The sequence below is a fragment of the Triticum dicoccoides genome, chromosome 3A (genome assembly GCF_002162155.2).
Source record: "Triticum dicoccoides isolate Atlit2015 ecotype Zavitan chromosome 3A, WEW_v2.0, whole genome shotgun sequence".
In the NCBI taxonomy this organism is placed as follows: domain Eukaryota; kingdom Viridiplantae; phylum Streptophyta; class Magnoliopsida; order Poales; family Poaceae; genus Triticum; species Triticum dicoccoides.
In genome coordinates, this window is record NC_041384.1 from 107167600 (window position 1) to 107173328 (window position 5729).

At 43.0% G+C, this 5729-nt stretch overlaps 1 pseudogene; it reads left to right on the plus strand.

Moving 5' to 3' along the window:
- The first annotated feature begins 3655 nt into the window (after positions 1-3655).
- LOC119271338 lies at positions 3656-4949 on the plus strand (annotated as a pseudogene).
- The last annotated feature ends 780 nt before the right edge of the window (positions 4950-5729 follow it).

Genomic DNA, 5729 nt, shown 5'->3' on the forward strand with positions numbered 1-5729 from the left:
GCAGTGCCCCCCTCCACAGAATTCCACCTCGGTCATATCGTTGTAGTGCTTAGGCGGAGCCCCGCGTCGGTAACTTCATCATCACCGTCATCACGCCGTCGTGCTGACGAAACTCTCCCTCGACCTCAACTGGATCAAGAGTACGAGGGACGTCACCGAGCTGAACGTGTGCAGATCGCGGAGGTGTCGTGCGTTCGGTACTTGATCGGTTGGATCGCGAAGACGTTCGACTACATCAACCGTGTTTCATAACGCTTCCGCTTTCGATCTACGAGGGTACGTAGACATACTCTCGCCCTCTCCTTGCTTTGCATCTCTTAGATAGATCTTGCGTGATCATAGGAAATTTTTTGAAATACTGCATTCCCCAACATAGACGCCATCCCGAAGAGCAGAGCAACGCTGCCGCCAGCAAACACCTTGCCACGAGACCACAACCTCACCCTCCGTTGAACAATGCCTCCAAGAAGGACCGAGACGCCACATCGCCACCGCCGTTTGGCCAGCAAGACCAAGGCTTTCACCCGGGATCATGGGAGAGGAGGAGGGAGGTGGCGAAGAAGCCCGACACACACTTAGGAGGGAGATCGACACCTAAGCGCCGCCGTCGTCGAGGTCGACGGGAGGTTGACCAGGGGTTTCCCCCGTTCTAGGACGACCACCACCCACCCTCATCTGCAAGATCTGGCAGCCCGGAGGAGCAGCGCCCAGAGCGGCGAGGGAGGACCATAATGAAGGAGCGGAGACCGGGAAGCAAAGCAGCCGAGGACGACGACGCAACCCGCGGCAGCGACGATCCTCCATCACCCACCGCTGCCCACACGACCAATGGGGACGGCCAGCACCGGTGGCTCCATCTGCCGGACGAGATCGATGCGCCCTCGCCAATCAGGGCCGCCACCCTGAGATCCAAGGCCACCTGGAGCGCGGAGCAGCATAGCCTCGCTGCCACCTTCATCGACAGACGCATAACAACGCCGACGAGTGCCTCAGGTGGCGGTCGGGAGGGGGGAGGAGGGAGGGGGTGGCGAAGCTAGGGTTTGGTTGCTCTCATGTCACCTGAGAGGGACGACGTGAGAGCCGAGAACTGCACTGGAATGCCACCAAATATAGTTTAGTTGTGAAAATAACAAGAGTAAAGAAGAAAAAGAACTGAGGTAACGTCATTGGACGACTGTCGCACGAAGAACCTTCAAGAAAGCCACCATAGCTACGCTGGATAGGAGGCAAGTTGGTAAAATCTAGTCAAATGCATGGTGAACTTGAATTGTTTTTCTTAGATATGGCGTTTGGTTGTGAATTTTCAAAGATGATCATTTGATCGATATGAGATACTTCAACAATTTTTACCGGTTTGTAGAATGTGTATAGTACGAAATTTATCAAAAGAATGAAATTTCTTCCAATTAGAACTTGAATGGGGTTTTAATTATAATTAGCTTTGTGGAAAATTTGGAATTCGAGATAGACATGAACTAAGATGGTCACAAGAGTTTACATAGTTGTTTGATAATCAAAATTTGAAGACTGCGTGTTACAAAAGAATGGTCACACTCACATTTGAATTTCCATGTTGAATTCTGTAGTGGCATGAAACTTCAAAATTGGCATAGATATGGTAAGCTTCAGACAATGTGCTGAGGGGCATTTAGAGGGAAAGGGAACTAGGTGTGTAGGAGGCAAATTGGTGATTCTAGTCAAATACACGGAGAACTTGAGTTACAATTCTTTTGAGATCTGGGTTGAGGCTAAGAATTTCGAGGACGATCACTTGATGGATATGAGATACTTTGAAATTTCTAATCGGCTTATATAATTTATATAGTATGAAATTTGTGCAATGGATGAAATTACATCAAATTCAAACTTGAATGATTTTTGTAACTAGAATTAGCTTAGTGGACAATTGAGAATTCGGGATTGGTAAATTAAGATGACCATACAAATTTACATTTAAGTTCACATTTTTTTTGATAATTTGAATTTGGATCATGTGATAGGAAAAAGTTTTCACACTAATTAACATTCGACCTATCTCCAAGTTGAATTCTAAAGTGTCATGAAACTTATAAAATGGCATGTATACGGTATGCTTTCCACAGTTTGTTGCGCAATATGGAGCGGGAAAAGGCACTAAGTATAGGAGGCGAGTTCGTGAAATCTAGTCAAATGCGTGGTGAACTTGAGTTGTAATACTTTCAGAATCTGTGGTTGTGGCCTAAATTTTTTAGGATGATCATTTGACGGATATGAGATACTTTGACAATTTTAATTTCTTTTTATAATGTATATAATGTGAAATTTATCCAAAGAATGAAATTACTTCAAACGAGAACTCAAATGAATTTTCAATTTGAAAATGCTTGGTGGAAAATTGAGAATTTGGTACATAGATGAATTAAGATGATTATACAAGTTTACAAAATATTTTTACAATAAAAATTTGAACGCTCTCCAGGTTGAATCTGCGGTCGCATGAAACGCCAAATTGACATGTATGGGGTACTAATGGGCTTCTGTTACATTTGTAGGATAATATGGGCAGCGAATAAGTGAACTAGAGCTATAATTTTATAATCGACTTCAATTGGATTTTGAAGCAAATTTGAATTTTATATAAGGATTTGAACTAAAGGACAGGTTCAAAGTTCACAAACAAGTTTCAAAACATTCAAAAAGGATCTCGCAAGTTGTGGAGATTTTCCGAAGTAGTAAAGTTGGTTGCAAAGTATATAATTATATTTGAGAAGGCGAGTGGAAGCATAGATGTGTGTTCAAGCTTTTCTCGATCACCCTCCCTTTTCCGTTCTTGTCTTGATATAATTAAATTGAGAGATGTAATTCGACGTGCATCGGGAGATGGGATCAACATTTAAATCGGGAGATGAACTAACTTAATTATATGGGGATAAATCAAATCGGCATTTAAATCAAGAGACCCCGTGCAATATTATGGCAAATTCATAGTCAATTTTTTAATTATGGAAAATATATCTCTCGCATTTATTAAGCATGGTCCCTTGGCCTCGCTGAAATAACCCGCTGACCTAATAAATGTGTACAAAGGGTGTAGTATATTTCTAACTACTTTTTTTGAATGGAGATGATAGGTATTATCAGAAAGGGGGACGAATGAGTTCTTCCAATTTGAGGTATTTCAAGCTAAGACTGAAATACTAATTTCCATTGAAATGCACCATCACTTTAAGACAAGTACCGAAGGCAAGTGTTGCCCAATTCTTTTGGGAATAATTTCAGTTCCAACTTCATACAAGAGCAATTCAGAGGGATGTGACAACATTGAAAATAGTAGGCAGCAAAACTATAAATAATAGAAGAGTTATAAAGATTTAATTAATTAATTTTTAATATTAATGATATATATTAAAAATAAAAATGCTAAAGATTTGTGCAAGAACATATATTTTAGTAAATATATACATTACTTTCTAGTGAATCACAATTAAATGGTTCTAATGTTCAATAATTTTCATTTTAAGAAAACATTTATTTAATGCTATTTTTTGTCAATTAAGCTTTCAATGGGCGTAGGCTATATAAGAATGTGGTCTAATATGTTGAAGCAGTGTCAGACTGAAGTTCAGAATTTGGTTAGGCAGCAAGCACATAGATCTCTTAACCAATCCAGCTAGCAATGACTTTTAGTTTGAAGCCATGGGCTCTCCTCCTCGTCCTCCTCCTCTTCGTTGGACTTAGCCTTGGAGGACCAGCGACGGTGTTCAATGAGAACTTCGTGCCGGTATGGTGTGCTGATGGTTATCACCTAGCCAATCATGGGACACAGGTTTCCCTCACCATGGATAGAAACTCCGGTACATATGATCATTTTTTGCACATATATGGTTCTTTACGCACTTTTTGCTAAATTGACTCGAATTGAATAACATTAATAGTTTTTCATTTGCCTTTCGGCTGATGCAGGGGCGGGATTTAGCTCCAAAATGATGTATGGCTCAGGGTTGTTCCACATGAGGATCAAGATACCCGCCGGGTATACTGCCGGAGTTGTAACGGCCTTCTACGTGAGTGTTGACACATCTTGTATGCTCCAGCCATTTCCTTTGACTTGATGAAAAGCAGAAGTCAGATATACATTCTTGTATGCACACATCTAGCTCACGACGCAGCCCGAGTACGGTGACCATGACGAGGTGGATTTCGAGTTCTTGGGCAACGTCGATGGCAAGCCAGTGGCTCTCCAGACCAACATCTTCCTAAACGGCCAGGGCTACAGGGAGCAGAAGTTCTACCTCTGGTTCGATCCATCAGCAGCTGTTCATGACTACAAGATACTCTGGAACCAACACCAGCTCGTGTAAGTACATCATCTATCCCTTGACCCCTTTCCCATCTGCTCAGAAGATAAATGCACATAATATATCAGGTGCACATCGATCACAAGATGCTCGTCGACGAAACGCCCATACGGGTGCTGAAGAACCTACCGGGGCGCACGCCGGGCTACCAGTTCCCATCGAGGCCGATGAAAATCCGGGCGAGCATTTGGGACGGCTCTTCCTGGGCGACAGACAACGGCAATATCAGGGTTGACTGGAACCGTGCGCCGTTTACCTCCGCATTCCAGAGGTTCAATGTAGACGCATGCCCGGCCACTAGAGGTGCACCGTGTGGCTCACCGAACCTATGGTGGAACAAGTTCCACGACCTAACGCCCGTGCAGAAGGAAGCGTACAAAAACGTCAAGAGCAAGTATATGACCTACAACTACTGTGACGACAAGGGAAGGTCCAACCTCCATCTGCCAGGAGAGTGCATCTACAACTAACTAGCTTTCTCTAATATCTAGATGCTCACCGACCAAGAATCTACTTCAACCGATTCTAGTACTATGTAGCGGTCGAAGTAGATTCTTCTTTTCTCTATAAAATTCCTCTTCCCAAACTGTACAAGCTTCTAGATATTAGATAAAAGGAATATACTATCAGTTCTTCATTATTGCTAAAAAAGACTCGGGCCTTCTTTGGTTTAGAGGAATTTCATAGGATTCTAGAGGATAGGATTTTTATAGGATTTTTTCCTTTAGAACCCTTTGGTTCATAGGAATGGATTCCTATTCCCACATAGGATTGGTTCCTATCCTCTACATTTCATAGGAAAATAAAAAAGAGTCTAGACTCAATGAAAAAATTTCTTTGGTATCAACCGAATGACATCTTATTTTCTATTTCTACTCATAGAATTTGAGATACATGTCATCTTATTTCCTACAAGATTTCTATTCCTATGATAATCCTATCCTATAAATCAAAAGAGGCCTTGACTTTTATGAAAGAAGTAAACAAATTTTGCTATCAATTACTGTATATATAAGGGTTCACATCACACCTACTTAGAAGTAATTAATTACGGTGGGAGGGGAAGAAGTACTCGGCCATGGGGCATCCAGCTTCCACACTCGTCGGGATGTCTCCGTGTGCTTCCGCAATCGGGGACTATACAGAGGACAGGTTCCACCAAGTGGAGATCACCAACATCGGGGTATCCAGCTTCCACACTCCGCATGACGACGCCACGCCCTTACGCTTCAACCTCACCATGCGCGTCGTCAGTCGCCACCAGCTGCATGAGATGTGCGTGACTCAATGCGAGGCCGACGTGTGGGACGACGGGACACCCCTTGGAAAGGCCAACTTCCCCAAGACCTGCTTGGAGAAGACGTCAACCAAGTTGGTCGTGCTAAGAGCATC